Raw genomic sequence first — 17,329 nt, 5'->3', positions numbered from 1 at the left:
CATACTTATGTTTAACTATACATGTATACTATTATATAGATATATCACCATTATACAATGTAACATATTCAAGCAGCTTATAAAAAGATAGCCTCTGACTCCTGTACATATTCCTTTTGTAACTTTATTTGGTTACTTTCCAAAACTATAACCTCATAGCTGTGATCCCATAATGTTCTGCCACCAAACTCTTTTTTTTTTCTTCTTTTCATACATCATAAAATATCCACTGCCAGAATTCAATCAAATTAAGACTTTTAAGCTACAATTTTCATCAGACAAGATTAATATTCATGATGTTATTAAAGTGTATCAGTATACCCTAAAAAAAACACTCAACTATCTCACAGTATGTAGATGTAGAAAGTTATATATTCTGGAGGTCTACAAGGAAGAATTTAGCAAGGATCAGTCAGCATGCTCCACAGAGTTCTTGCCACTTGGCTAGATCAAGTAAGTGATTTTATGAGTTGATAAATTCACAGTACTGTGTAAAGTAAATTGACACCTCAAGATAAAGAACAAGGTTTTTAAATAGTCCCCTGCTAATCCTGCAATAAACGTTTATATTGTTGAAAGGGGAAGATATTTAGAAACAAGACGTGCAGAACATACAAAAGAATGTTATCAAATAATGCTATTTTACTACACATAAGGTATCTTGATCATAAAATCAACAAGAAATTAACCAAAAGAATATATAAAACTACAAATTATATTAAAAGATGAATTGTGAAAATTTCATTAATCCAAACGTTGTTAAACTTTAACCATTCTGAAAGTCACTTTAAGTTGATTCACTTTCTGACATCATATTCCATTAATGGACTTGAAGCTTCATTATAAAATAAAAAGTGTACAAGATTTTCTTACAACTAACTGTATCAAAACTTTTATCCTTATAAATTTTTTGTTCTATTATTGTGGAGTTAAAATTATTTTAAAAGTGAGTGATTCTCTCAAAATAATATTTCACCTCAGAATATTCACTTGGTAGCTCATAAAGCAAGGGTCAGAGGGCCCATTCAGCCTTGATTTTTCAATCACATGAGAGGCCTAGCTTATCAAGTGGCAACACACAAGGTAATGCATAGATTGTACAATGAAATACTATTTGATAGTTCAGAAAGCAAGAGGTCACAATGCCCTTTCAGCTGATTTTTCAAACTCTTAACTGTTATCCTAAGTCATCTAAACTGTTGATATACTTGGCAATGCATCCGTTAACACCAACTGTCCTAACCACAGTAATGAAGCAACTATCATCTGATATCTAACAGATATTTCTTATAGCTAAAGTATGCTTGATAGCTTAGAAAGTAAGAATTGCAAAGCCCTTTTCATTCCAATAACCTTACCATTGTAACTTCTAAGTAATCAATCAATCCCAGCTGTACCAATCAGGTTATTGTGGCTCAGCCAACAATTGGTGCTGACATTCACCTTTGTCTCAAGTGATTCCTCATCTAGCTCATTACAGACAGCCCAATAAATACTTTCAGCTTCAAAATAAGACAGCATCTTCAATTTTCTATGACTCACCCACCCGACCACTAACTCCAGGTCAAGCTAGTGTACTCTAGAAGTTTACTTATGATATAACAGCTTATCAATGCATTCCACAAACTACTGTGTATGTCCCTTGGTCTGTAACTTGCACATCAGAGGACTGATCTGCCACAGTATGATGTATGGACTTAATCAGCCAGATCTGAGCTGTTTCCATGCCACAAGCATATACCAAAGTCAGACCCAGTCTCCACCTGGTACATCCATTTCTTTACTGTATTGTTGTAGCACTTCTTCTGATGTTTGGCAGCCTTTCCTAGCTGTTGACATGCAATCTCTTACACACCAAGTAATGTAAACCTTGACCACTCCACATATTCTGGTGAACATTATAAGACATCTATTACAACAGGAAAGACCATACATTACAATGAAAAAGGAGCAGAATTTCTTGCATGGTCATGAGCATTTCAGCAAACATGTAGACCTTGTACACTGCTATGTATGCCATCATGATATACTGCACATATCCCAGTTGGTTTGGCCAGGGTTAACTAGCTGGGCAAGCATATAGTTAATATCTTATTACTCATACTGGGAAAGATAAAGTGAAGTATGCATGTTCATAACACCTAACTTTTTACATAACTTGGAGAACAGTTGGCTATTAACATTATCTTCATCATCTCTGTGGATCTCCAAACCATGCTGTCTAGTGCTCCACTATGAACTATGCCAAAATATTGATCAATGGGTAAACCTCACCCCACTTTGCAAAGTTGTCAATCAATGGCAATGGGTGTATACTAATGACTTCACCCAGTTTCTTTAAGTGGACCAGCAAAATCCTAGGCTATCCTCTTGTAAGAGATCTAACAGTTTTCTGTTTGAGTTTACCCTGTCTCTTTTTCTGGGTGGCACACATCATACAATGTTCACACTGATGCCAAACATGGCTTGGTGTATGGTAACAAGTGTACAATCACACTTTTCTGCACTGGTCAATAACACAGATTATGCATATCAGTGCTACATTCCTCTATTTGTATCAGGGTTTACCTTTCTGCATGGCAAAAAGCACCAATGCTGGTATTGTGCCCTTCAGTTCCTCTTCCATAAAGTCCTGAACTGTTAATTGCAGCATCTTTTTATGAGTGGAATATCCCACTACATGGCTTGATGTCACCATGGCAGAAATGTTTCAACTCCTATATAGTGTCCAGGATCATGGCATTCCATGAACAGACAAGATATCACTATGCACAGATAATCTGTCTGCGTATCTGTGTTATGAGTATGGGTGATGTTCTTAAAAATATTATCACAACATTGTTATCAAACATGTTATCATCCCTTCCAGATTTTTAAGGTTTAGTAACCATTACAGCAGAGCATAGTTATCTTAGATGGTGGATCTCCTATCATACAAAGTATTTGTGATGTTTATTGAAACTTCAACTACAAGCAGTTCTTTGCCATACAGTATGTGAAATCAGTAGTAGTGAGTGTAGGACTAACATACATGATTACACATTGTATTCCACCATGCAGCTATTATTATACTGCTACAATTCCAATATCACTGTTCACTAGGAATTATCTTGCCATGGATATGCAGGCACTGGAATCTCCACTAAAGCAAGCTTTAGGGATCAGAATGTCAGTTCACCTTCCTTGCTCCATCCAAAGTACATCTCAATTTTAGTGGGAGAAAACAACAATGCTACTACTTGGAGAACTTAGCCATAAACTGTCAATAATAAGATGCAAACCTAAGTAAACTGCATACTTTTCACTTGGTCAGAGGTTGAAGCCTGTCTATCACCAATTCTATCTTTACAACATCTGTAGAGATGCTATCCCTACCTACAATATAACCAAGACACTACACCTGCCTTTTTAATGCACTGAAATACCATTATTAAGGTTCTCAGCTGCAGACTTAAATGTGCAACCAAATACCATGATGTCATCTACATAGACCATGCATCTCTCACTGAAGTTCCTTCAGTATCAACTCCATTAATCTCTCAGGTGCATTACACAGGATGACTAGCATGATGCAAAACTCTTGAAGCTATTTCCCACACTAAATTCAATTTTATATCTGCTTTTCTTATCCAATTCAGGATGCCAGGTCTTAAATGTTGAACCAATGGGATCATTTGAGCATATCCAGACATTCATCTTCCATAGTAGTGGAACGTAGTTAACACCAGATATTATGTTCAACCATACAAAATCAACCTAGGCACGCCCCCTTCTCTTTGACAATCATCATCAAAAATGACCAAGTGTTCTTGGTCTGTTCTCATCTGGCTCATTACCAAGAGCTTTATCTTCCTCATTGGATAAACTAATGCAAAATGAAACAGTATCTTCAACTTCCTTTGTCTCATCCACCTCCATTCATGTCTAGTCTATCATCATTCACCTGTGTAGCGGTTTAATCAACTGTGTTTTGCCTATAGCTATGTGATGGTGAGTTACTACTGTCCAAACAAACTGGTCATCTGGTCCCACAAATAAATCACGATATTCAACTAGCAAATCACCAAGATGTTGCCTCTGCTTTAAGTCCAAAATGTTTGCACAATCCTCAACTATCAACTTAAGATGTGTTGACAACCACTCAGGGACTTAAGCCCTCCTTGGACAGATAACTGCTCAAGCTAATTCTATTATGTTTCTAAATAGATAACTGTGTTACATTGTGCTGATGCACTAGACCTCAATTGTATCAAACCTTGGTACACCACTTGTGTATACAAAGGTATTGCAATTCCCTATGCTACATGCACTCATACAATCCACTGTTTCTTGAACTAGTCTGGCCAGCATTGGGTATAACTCTCCTTGGAACATTAGTTCACCTATTTCACAGGAAAACTGACTGACAGTTCTATAAGATGCTCATCTGGAGGATGATAATGCCAGAACCAAGGTCAGAAATGATTAACTTTATTCTGTGAGTGATGCATCCTAGACAGTCACAGACTTGCTTCTCCATTCACATCTAGTGTATCATCATTCACCAAAATAAAGTCAATGTCAACTAGCCAGGTTGATGGCTTTGCTTGGAGTGCCTGACATTCAGTAAGATCTGTCATTGTCCTGGTGGATCACATATCAACCAGCATCTCATATTTTGTCTTTGTATCTTTCTGGAACATACTGACCTCCACCTAGCCCTGAAAATAGTTTGACTACCTACCAAACCTTCTATTGCAAACTGTCTGTTGCACTCCCAAAAGTTGGTGGGCAAGCCAAACTTGAGCTCCATTAGTTAGTTTTCTGGAGTTGAAGATGTAGCCATTTACTGCTTGCTGTTGACCTCTCCAGCATTTGTGCCATTAGTTAAATTTGATAGCTTTTCCTACTTTGTTCTACTGGCAGTTCATTTTATAGTAACCCAATATTCTACATCCAAAGTATATGTTTGTTCCTCCCTTCCATAGTGATATATGGATGTGTGCATCATTGGCAGAGGCTGTGTCATAAACATCATGGAAGGGTTGGGATAACCCTGCCCATTCACTCTGAGTCTGTGCAGTTGTGTGGCAGCACCAGGATGTGCGAGTGTTTGGTTAACACTTGGTATGGCTCAAGCTTGAAAGGTGCACACTCCTGAGTAGGACAAACTGTCGGATGTGTCATTAGAGCAACTATCACTGCAAGCTTTTCTCTCTTCTGTACCCATATCCAAGTTATAAATTTTCAGTGGCATCACACTACCTATGAAACTCCAATGTCAAAATGTAGTTCTGATACATGTTATTCCACCATGATGATGCCAGAACCATTTTCTGTCACATAACTTACTGACTTGCATATTCAAAATATTTTACTATAACATACTCAACCCTCTGTATTTCAGTTTTATCTGGTATGTGTTGTATTTAACTCAGTATTCAGTTTCATGTTTTTTCATTCTGTTTTATTTAGTGTTGTAGATAAGCACATAATTCTTTATTTTTATTTTAGATTTTTTAAATCCAGCTTTTTATTTTTTATATTTTCTTGTTCATCTTAGGTTGTAACTGATGTTGTTTAGTTTTATTTGATCTGTATTTTTACTGGTTGTTAATCTTTGTATCTTCCTTTATTGTGTATGTTAAGATGTTGTGATAACATGTATAACATAAGGAATCAATTACTGGAATTTAAATTCTTGTATTTGAATTTTAATTTGACTCATTAACATTTAAGGTTTGGATCTAAGAGTAACCCAAGATAGGAAGTGTGATGGTACAAAAATCATATTTTATCTTTTTTTAACTCATGAAGAATATATCTTTACTTAGTTATATTCAAGTAAAATTTTTGTGCAGATACTCTGCACATAGCTTGTGTCATCCTGGATGCAGGGGTCATAAACTTCCACTGATTACTTACTTTATATAATGATTACATACAACAATGCTTGCTCCGTAGGTTAATACTTACTTGGCCTTTTTTGTTTCAGTTCCTCATGAAGGGAGTTCATATTCTCCTTAAGAGGTGGTACGAAAACTTGTACAAGTTGGGAGTTTACCTCCCTTTAATTAGTTTATAAGGAATGATTGCTAATGTAGGTAATCTATGGATTACTGCACTAGCATCCTAGTCTTAGCTGACAATGTAGTTTTATTAATCTTGCACTGCTCCTTTTCCTGTATGAAAATATTTTATATTGAGCCTGTCCTGTCTGGCTGTAAATAATTTTTGCTGTTGTTTTCATTTTAAATAGACATGATTTTATCCAGCATAAAATTAAAGTCTTACAACAGCATCACAATCTGGCCAGTAAGTGAAAACTTACATTGTACATAAAATTATTTTGTTTTATTTGTACTTAAAATATGTTCATTTGCATTTTCTTTACTATCCATACTTATTATATTCTTTGCAAGACATTTCTGGAACTTGCATTTTGTGGATAATTGATACTTTTCTGTCATATATCAGTGTATATATCATATGATCTCTTTCGTATTATTTAGCAAAAAATTAAATTTAGAATTAATGAATACATGACTTTAATGTTGACCTACAATTATACACACAAAACTAACACAGTCTAAATACATTCTTTATTGATTTCTTAGTATATTGAGGTACTCTGCTATATGCAAGTTTTTAACAACTCATGTCAATTAAAAATTGAACACAAGACAAAAAATGTACATACTCTACTGATTATTTGAATTATTTTTAGTATAGTGAAATTTATTTTTCCAGAAAGTGAATTTTTCTTCTATGAACCATAAGATTGTCTGGCCGTGTAAAGTTTCTTTGACATATTTGACACGTAAATGATTCTCTATAAATTCTGTGTCTCTTCATATGACGAAGATATGTTGAACGATCGTAGAAATCTCTTGAGCAATATTCACACCGGTTATCTTTTGATTTCTTTTGTCTTGGTTCTTCAAGAATAGTTTCTTCCAGAAAAATATCTAACAATAAATAAATAAATATGGACTATTTAAGTTGGTAATAATTTGGTTCTTAATTATGATGAAATGTACGTAATTCATTGAAAATAACTACCCAATTTAATAAAATTAAGACTCTTAAGCAAACTTGATATATTACTTCAGGAAATGAAGACTCACAGAATGTGAGAAAGCACAATTACAAAGCAATGACTATTAAGTACATAAGAAAGCCTGTTCATGCCACCAGTCTTAAGAAACAACAGGTCATAATTACAAGAATAATTTTCATACAAATAATGTTTTTTATTCTGTATTCCTTATACAAATCAAAGTCTAAGAATGTATAAATTTCATGTAAACTAAATGCAAAGCAAGTGTGATGCAGGAATAACTGTCAAAAATTAAACACCATAAAAGCAATACTTTGATCAAGGTATGATAAAATCAAAAGAACATAGAAATGAATCCCACAGATTTATTCAAACAAACAGTAAATACTAAAAACGAAAAATATTAGTAGAATAATACATTTCTATAGTAAGTATATCCAGTCTTAAGTTGCATTTTCATCAAGTACAATGTTTAACAGTTTCACACACATGTAACAAGGCTTTAAAGCACCTTAATGACCTCAGCATTAATGCTGATGATTTAATTGCTGCAGCATACCCCATCAAGAAAGTTATAATATCTAAACTTGTGTTAACAGAGAGAGAAAGCACAAGTTTGACTTCCTAAAGTTACATAATTAATTTCTTGTGTTGTCTAGTATACAAATCTCTTAGCATATTGGTTTTTAATAGTTTGGATAAAATACTGTTAATTCTTATGATACTGTTGGATTTGTTACATTTTCAGTTAAAATCAGTACCCTTCATAGTAACATCAGCTAGTTGAGAAGACTATATTCTTCCTCATGGATGATGTTTTTTGACTGAGGAACGAGTTCTTATAATAAAAGAAGTAATATCTGTATAATGCTTGATAATTTGAAACAAAGAACCGTACTTAAGGCAATGTATTCAGTAAACATCAAGAACAGTTATATGGTCTAATTCACAAAAAGTTTTTTAATGAATAAATTATGTATGATTCATATATATATATAGACTATTTTTGATGGTATAAATGAAGCTACTGTATGAGGACCATTTAAACATTCTACCCAATACAAAATAAACATAATTCATAGAACTACCTAAATGGCCATTGACAACATAAGAAAATAGACAATATTAATCTACAGAGCACAATCACTAAAAGTTAGTGCTAAAACACAACCAATATCTTATCATTTATACAGTAAGGCACCACTTAGGTACTTTTGTCCCAGTAGATACCAGACAAAAGTGGATAATGTGTGGAATTCGTTTCTGTATTAATTTAAGATTTCTAGTCGTTTTTTGTAGTCGTTTAGGTTGTTTGTAAATAACAGTCCATGAAAAATAAAATTGTGATACTATACAACATAACCCTTATCTACCAAGGTGGGATCTATATAATTACAAGCAATTTTATTAATTTTCTTACAAAAAAAAATACTTTGTAAAAATTAATCACAGGAGATTTGTAAGAAATATACTACAAGCTTTTTCAAAGAAACAACAACAAAAAACATAATCCTATATGACAATTTTGTTATTCCACATATACACACTCCAACAGTCACCTTAGCTGGGTTCTGCAAGAAGTGGGAAATACAAGAGATATTAATCTTTGCAATATCAACATACATGTACAGTTAAATAATAAACTTTTCTACAATTTTTAGTACAGAAAACTTTGAGAGAATAGTCTGGGTCTTTATGCTAAAATCAATTATTTTCACTTTTCAAAATTTTAAAATCTTTTTCTTACATACGTAGTTGTAAAAATATGCATGTCTTCAAAATAACACAAATGCTGACATGTATGAATCAGTAAGTGTGTATTACAAAAACACGAAATAATTAACACCAACTTGAAATCTTTTTGAAATATTTCTTCATTTCAGACAAGCTTAAACAGACACTCCATGAATGTTTAATTTGTGTTCTTTAACATAATCTTTTCGAGTGTACTTCTTTTGGCATATATCACACATATAATGTGCACGATACGACTTTTTCTTGTGGCGTTCCATGTGTCGTGTTAGGCTGCTTTTGTTAAAGAAGGACATTTTGCAGTATGGACATGTTGGCTTAGATTGAACAGAATGTTTGTCCTGAAGATCAAAGAAAAGTTGCTGAAGCTCTGCAAAATAAAAACATAACAGAACTTACAAGTTTTATTATAAAAAACATTTGTAAAAATTACATCATAACATAAAGTGCATTTACTGCCAGCAATGAAGCACGAATAAAAAAAAACCTTTAACTTCAACCAAAAAGAGATGTGTACTTGGAAATTCAACAATTCTTTCTTGTGAATTTTATCAGGTACATAGTAAATCAAAGTAAGGCAAGAAAGAGAATTATCTAAAAAACAACGAAAAACACACATTTTTGTTGTAAATCTTTCTTTATTGGTAAGTACAAACTAGTAGCTTGTCATATTACATCTAACACTATCACCTATAATTTACTGAGAAATTAGAAATTAATAAGGCAAAATTATGAAAAATAAGTCCACTGGGAAAACAAAAAGTTTTGTTTTTCTGTTATGACAAAATTATATCACATTTAAAACTAAAGCAACACTGCTGTGTAGTTCAGGAAAATTCAACATTTTGATTACTGGCTAGATAGGTAAAACAGTGGCCAGCAGAACACTGAAACTCAAAGAGAAGGAGCTGCTCAAATCTTCATTGTTAAATAAGCTTTCCTTACCTGGACAAGTTTATAAAAAATATACTTCTTTTGTTTAGAACCTTAGGCACATGTAGCCTTTTTTAAGATACACGTGTGTAATTAACTGGGGTATGCAATTAACTAAAGTATTAAAACCCATTCCTAACAAAGTTTTTTTATTTTTACTTGAAACTATATAATGAAAGTAGATAATGAAAAATGTTTTATTCCACTAAAGTATTTTCAAATTCCAAGGAGCAGATTTTTAACAAAAGTATATCATTACCAATTCATAAAAACAATTTAGGCATTTTCTTAAACAGGTTACAATGTTTCAATTTAAAACTATATTTTTTAAGTTAACCATATAGATTAATTACAACAGACCTATGTTTATGGACCTTTGCAATAAATGATGTAATACACAATTACCAAGTCTGATCACACACACACACACACAAACTATGCTACATTCACACAAACATTTCAAAAACCTGTAACAGTTTCTTATTCAAATACACTGGAGAAAAGAAAGAAATTCTAAAGTAAGATATACTTAATAAATCTGCTCCAAATTACATGGAACAGGTAACAATACCAAAGACTAATAATGAGGCCTTTATCAACTATGCTTTCAGTACTTGTATGACATTAACAGACATAATAAGCATGCTGTTTGACTAATAAGAGACAGTCAAGTTCTTGTCATTTAGTATCCAATTCAGTTAGAAGCTATAAAATCTTTTAGCAAAGAATACAATGATCTAAACAAAACAATCACTGTTTAAAACTTGATGCATTTCATCATTAATACTTGCTATAAAGAAATGCCTATGTCCAAGACAAGGATAGAAAATTCAACTGGTTTGTCGTAACATAGCATAATTAAGTAAAAGATACTCATTACCTTGATTTATTTGCATTTGTAAGTAGGATTTCAGGTAATACAACTGTCATTTATAACAGGCAGCACAGTCATTCATGCTAAACAAGCTATACTGATAAGTACATAAATTAAAAATTTCATAAAGAAAAAATGTATTGAGGCAATTTATCTGGTAACATATTTTTTGAAAATCATCAAACATGCTTACATCCAACACTAAATTTGTACTTATTACTGTGATGAAAATATTAGATATAATCAAACATTTTAAAACCTACAAGAATCTTGCCTGAAAAATTATTTTTATTCAATTATAAGAAACTACTATTGTCTTTAGATGAATAAATTACTTAAAATATTTACCTGATTATAAAAACTAACATGTCCTGTATAAATAAAAAAGACACATAGATAATAGAGTTCACATGAAAAACAAAAAAAGGTTTACATTTACTATCACGTGAATCGTTTATATTTACCCTTGCACCATTATCGAAATCCTTTAAATTTAATCATCCTAAAAGAATCACCAGCATGGAAACAAATGTGCTGCACAAAATATTATTATTATATATATTAATAAACATTATTAGATTTTGAAATATATATAAACTATTAATGGTGAAATTTTGTCTGCATGTAATATATTTTCATAGAGAACAACTTTCTAATAAAACTAGGATTACAAAAAAGAAAATATGTACAAGAAGTAAATCATGAAAAATATCATTAGGATGGTTCTACTTCTCTTATATTCTAAATTCACATAAGCTGGGTTATTATTTGATATTAGCAATCAGAATTCCAAACAACTCATAATGAATGCTTATTCACATGCCTAACTTTTTATCAGATTATGTAACCTAGGAACCAGATTAACATTTCAACTTACCACAAGTAACAATTAACAAAATTTTAAATTTTCAACTTATTATAAAACAATTTTTTAATTACACAAACAGTAACATAATTTGTTTAAATCAATTTCACACATAAACAAAAAATCTGATGCTCAGTGTAACCTGTTGTAGTAAAAGGCCATACTGAAAGATGTTCCATTATTCAAAAGTGCAAGAATTCTAAAAAATTTGAAAAAATATTGTTTAAATGGCTAAAATTTAAGGTAAGGTACAAAATCTTTTAAAAAAAAAATCACCACACGTTATTAGCACATTACAATAACATGTGAAATTAGTTAAACACTCTGTTTCTTTAAATTAATCAACATTTTTAGTGATTTATTATACAGACTGTGTATGAAAAGTTATTGTGTTCCATAACTAACAATTAAATCACTGCTAACAAGAACAACACTAGGTTATCGGAGATTTCTATAAAGCTGCACTGTAATTCACCTTGTGAGGTTCTTCAAAAAGGTTGTGCTGATATCAGAGTATGTTATATTTCCTCATAGCCTATATTCTACAAACTACACACACTGAATAGACAGGATCATTAATGGCTTTTCAAATGGTGCATCATATTTCATCCACTGATAAACTTCCCACAAACACAACAGAATGGCTGAGGCCCAAAATCGATACACATACTACCAACAACATTTATTTGTTTGGAAATTTTAATACCCAATTGAATATTATAATAATGCTAACAAAGAAATGCTATAAAATAAAAATGTTAACTGGGATTGAAACAATATCACAGATCCTTCGATACATGTGGGAGAATATTTCAGATATATATATGTCATACTTTATACCCTTAGAATTTCATGCTATTTACAAATAATCATACATAAAAACTTATTTGATCATACTAATTAACTGTAAAACTCTAATATGATATTAATTCCACTAATTTTAAAATATAAATCTTCATATAGAAGTATGCATTTTTGTGTAGAAATGTTAACACAACTGTTAAACAAGTAAGTTACAAACAGCTTATAAATCAATCATAATAATGTCGTACGTGCAATGACCTAGAATTAAGATATATGTTATGTGATTTACCAAACTCTAGTAAAAAAACTTTTAATAACAGTAGTATCTGCAATTCAGATAATGAAATCAAAATCCAGCTTTTTGTTTTTGATGATTAAGATATATCATCAAATTGAAAACGAATTAATTAATAAAACTGTTATGGTTAGCTTTTTAAATATATTTGTGAAAATTTAATTTAAAGTAACATAAGTAAACTGAAATGACTGAAATATTCTTTTTGGTTATATTCAATTATACGTTCTCAAAGAATTTTATAACTTTATCTATTCAATAGCAGTTTTTAATTCAATATTTCCAAAAGTAAATCACTAAAGAAACAGTCAATCTTCTTTTTTCTTGTTTAAAGATTTGATGATTAAAAAAGTTATCAAAACAGTGCTATTAAATAATTAGAGATTTTACTCAATAAGATAAAATTATATTACTATGAAAGATAGCTCATGGAACCCCCCCAGTATTTAGCTCGTTCATGTAAATTCCAAGAATTAGCAGCTACACAAACCTTATAACAATCTTTTTGTTACTTAACTTCTGTAAGTTTAAAATACAAGAAAGTATGTTACAAATTCTGTAATGAATTTATTTTCCCTTTTCTTGTGCCAAGCAGCATACACAAAACTGACACACCATGATATCTTTTACATCTTTTATTGCTAAGCACAAATACCCAACAAATATTTTAATACCACATTTTGATAGTAGAAATTAATCATAAATGTTATAAGTTTAACAGAATTTCTGAGCATAAATCATGCTCAATAGTTTCAAAAGTATAAAAAAAAGCTATTAAATCATAAAGCAAAATTTTATTATGAATGTTTCCATTTGTTCGTGTTTTCAGGAAGTCTCTCATGGACAGTTCTCATGTGCTGTCGTAGCTTGTCACTTCTCTTGAATGTCTTCCCACAGATGGTGCATATCAATACTTCTTGTTTGCGATGTTGATATCGACGATGCCTACACAAGTTGGAGCTCAAGGTAAAAGTGGTAAAGCATATTTCACAAGTGTACTTTCGACCTAGAATAAAAAAATAATAAATGAAAAACAGTTTAGAAGTAAATGACATCTAAAGAAAGATACACAAACTGTTCTGACAATACTATACTATTACATTGAAAAACATAATATAAAATTAACACAGCAAATCTTTGTTTTGCAAATATTTTTACATAGTTACAAGAGTACATTATGAAAAATCTTACTATAAGCTTATATAAAAGAAAAAGTGCTAGCTGCATTTTCAACCTACCACAAATACACAAAGTAGAAGTAAATGCAACTTGCTATAAAAGTATTTATCAGTATTTCCAACCAATCACATACAAAGTTGCTGAAAGTAATTTCAACTTACCGCAAGTAACAATTAAAAACATTTCAAATTTTCAACTTATTATAAAACAATTTTTAAAGCACACAAACAGCAACAACTAATCATTTCAAAGAAAAACAGCACAACACAGAATTTTTGTAAACTTTTAATCCACATGAAACACAAAAATCGATTCTTATTGTAAACCTTGAAGAAAAGAACATGGTAAGCTTTTGTAATGGTCCATAAACCACTTTAAATAATATGCAATAAAGTTGTTACTAGATGCAAATAAACATGAATAATACAACATAGCTGTGGAATGAATACAATTTAGGTTATAATTTGTTTTTAAACACACACTAACTGACACCGTGGCTCAAAATTATTCTTATTAGGTCATTGTTTCCTTTCTTTTTTAACAAATATATATATATATAAATAAACATCAGTCTTTACATTAATTAGTATTATTTTTACTTATTTATATGTACATACATTTTGATTTCAATGGATACTACAGAATCATATTAATTTAAATGCTTCTTGAAGCATTATACCTCAAAGATAATTTTTCTCTTTCAGCCTGTGAAATTCAATATAAAGTACAGTATGTCTTTGCACAAGAAAACAATTTTAAGTTACAGTAATATAACAGCTTGTTTAAATACCCTCATTAACTGTCAAAACAGAAAAACTGTTATACAATAAAATGTGTTCAAGGGATACTATCAGAAAAGTTATGTGAAAACCACAACAGACCTGTGATTACATGATTCTCATTTGTATACAAAATTTTCATTGCATTTTATAAGAATGATTCTAATACGCTAATGCAGTAACACATCAGTTAAGATAGAAGCTAGCTATGGCACTATAAACAGTATATTTAGTGACTAAATTTTATTACACTGTAAATTCCTCATTATTCACTGCATAATTCTGTAATGAATAGATTACAGCTGAAAAGATAGTTTCAAAAAAGAATGCTAGATTGTTAAATGGTGAAAAAGTAAATGACATGAAATTTCAAAGAAAGGAAACTTCAGCATTTTAAAGGAAGCAGAAAATCTCACATAGCAGAGCTTTTAGTACAGCAGTGCACTCTAAAACCACCTGTAAAGCAAAGCCCTCATGTACAATGTGAAAGCTATGGTTGCAAAAAACAACAACAACAAAGAATCCCTGACTCAGGCAGCCACTTCAATGAAGCTAAATATATCTTTTAGCTACATAATATATAACTACATAATAAACGAGAATTTTAAATTAACAAAGGCTCATAGATCAAAAGTTCACAAGCTTCCAGCCACAACTCAGAGTCAGAGGTAGTTTTCACAAGAAAGATAACCAAATAAAGTGCAATAACAACAACCCCATTTGACTAGATACCTGTCAAGCCCTTCAATACAGTTCCAAAAGATTTTTTGTGCCTTTGGTCTGCTTAAATGTGGTTCTGGAAACCTACATTCACATGTGGTAAAGGGCATGTAGAAATTCTGTTCCTTTGCAGAAGTTTGATACAATGAAAATTTTATTGTTGGGCAATAATGTATAATCATGACCTTCAGACTAATAGAATTAGCAGTATGATTAACGTTTAGAGCCACATCACCTTTATCTTTATCAGTACTCCTTAATTATATAATGGTATAAAAAACAATAATGTCTTTTTCAGAAATGATAAGTTGGTGCTTTTTTAAACAAAAATTAATTCCTACGATAAAAATATACACCTGCAGTTATAATAAGAATGAAATGATTTCAAACTGGAAAGTCACTTGTAGAAGTATTTTAACTCAAACCTAAAAGCATTTCAAATAGATCATTTTCGGAAGTAGTGAAGATTAAACAAAAATTCTGAAATGGTAAAATTAAGTTCAAAATTATTAAAAAGAAACCTAGATTAACCTTAGATACTTTAGCTAAAGAAAATGTGTCAAGTATTTTATAGTTACAAATAATGATGTAAGATTATCAAACTATATTGAAAAAATAACACCAAGAAATATAATGTCAATTAAAACAACAATAACATACAAATTGATTTTTCCATGTTAAACGACATACTAATTTCCAATGAATAAACAGGTAAAAACCACCACAAATATCACTGGATTCATACTTTACAAAATTCAAATGAAAGTATCAGAATACTAATTAAGATAACCTTCACAATTAATTTAACAAAAGTTACCATATTAAAACATTTGGTACAATTAACTGTTAATAAAGATCAAAATCTTTATGAAATGTTATAACATGATTTTAAATACATATCAAATTGCACTAAAAACATTTGTAATTTTAAAACCTTAGGCTAAGGAAAATTATTACATGTTTTTGTAACAAAAAATTGTTTTTTTCTTCTAAAGTTTAAATCCTTTGTTACAGAAAAGCCTTGCACAAATAATAATTAGGTTAATCAATAAAATAGTTGCATAGCAGTAATAAAAGCCATTAATGGTGGACTAGTTGTCATTCTACATAACAGTAACTGAAGTTCAGCTACAACACTACATTAGTAATCATGGACAAGGCCTTACTGTACACTCAATACATGTACTAGCAGCATTCAGAAATGGTGGACAAGCTAAGGCTTTTACTGTACTCTATAATCAGTAATTGTGGTTCAGCTACAACACAACAGCCAGTGATGTTGGACAACCTCTCACACTGCAATCAGTAAATATGGCTAAGCTATAATACAATAACCAGTGAACACTTTCTCATTATATAGTCAATAAGTGTGGTTCAGATTTAACACAATGATCGGTTATATAAAAGAGTCAGTCACTGTGGTTTAGCTATATTACAACAAACAGAATTTGTGGTTAAGAGCTGGGCAATTTAATTGATCACCTATGAGCAGCTATTTCATTGATTAGTGTCCCATAAACTAATCAATTAATTGAAATTTCAATTAATCTATATCTCAAAAACATTTAAGCAATTGAAATTAGATGTTCATATTATTACTGTTTTCAATTATTCCAACTATATATGTAACTTAAATAATGTTTGTTCATTGTTAAGCTCAGTTACAAAATGAAGGGTGCCTCATGATTTGAAGGTCACACATTTGATTCCTATTGCCACGAAACTTGCTCATCCTGTCTTTGCTGTTGTAAAGCTACTAAGGCTATCTGCCATTGTAGCTAATTTGGAACTGTTGATTAGAAGGAAGGCAAATGGCTGACATCACCCAAGGCCAACTGTATGGCTACTTAAGTGTTAAATAAAGTATAAATTTATTGTTTTTTTTAGACTGTGTTATGTTTCTAATTTATAATTGCATAACTATATCCTTTAACATTGTATAAGATGGCACAGATCTAGGGTAGAAGTCCAGCCCCCCCCCACAAAATAATAACTGTATTCTTTAATCTTGTATAAGTAGGTAGCATATTCTAGGGGAGAAGTCCAGAAGGCAAACAGTCTCTGCCCATTTCTTACAGAATTAATAACT

The 17,329-nt window shown here is 31.1% G+C and overlaps 1 long non-coding RNA gene across 1 annotated transcript in view; it reads right to left on the bottom strand.

Moving 5' to 3' along the window:
- Positions 1-6,567: 6,567 nt before the first annotated feature.
- Positions 6,568-17,329, bottom strand: part of LOC111087011 — a 22,479-nt gene continuing 11,717 nt past the window's right edge. Inside the window, exon 2 of the long non-coding RNA XR_002611737.1 lies at positions 6,568-13,568. This is a non-coding gene — a long non-coding RNA (uncharacterized LOC111087011). The remainder of the gene's footprint in view (positions 13,569-17,329) is intronic.

Source organism: Limulus polyphemus, unplaced genomic scaffold (assembly GCF_000517525.1).
Source record: "Limulus polyphemus unplaced genomic scaffold, Limulus_polyphemus-2.1.2 Scaffold1635, whole genome shotgun sequence".
NCBI classification, from domain to species: Eukaryota; Metazoa; Arthropoda; class Merostomata; order Xiphosura; family Limulidae; genus Limulus; species Limulus polyphemus.
The sequence above is the reverse complement of the archived record's forward strand: the minus strand, read 5'-3'. Positions and strand labels throughout refer to the sequence as shown.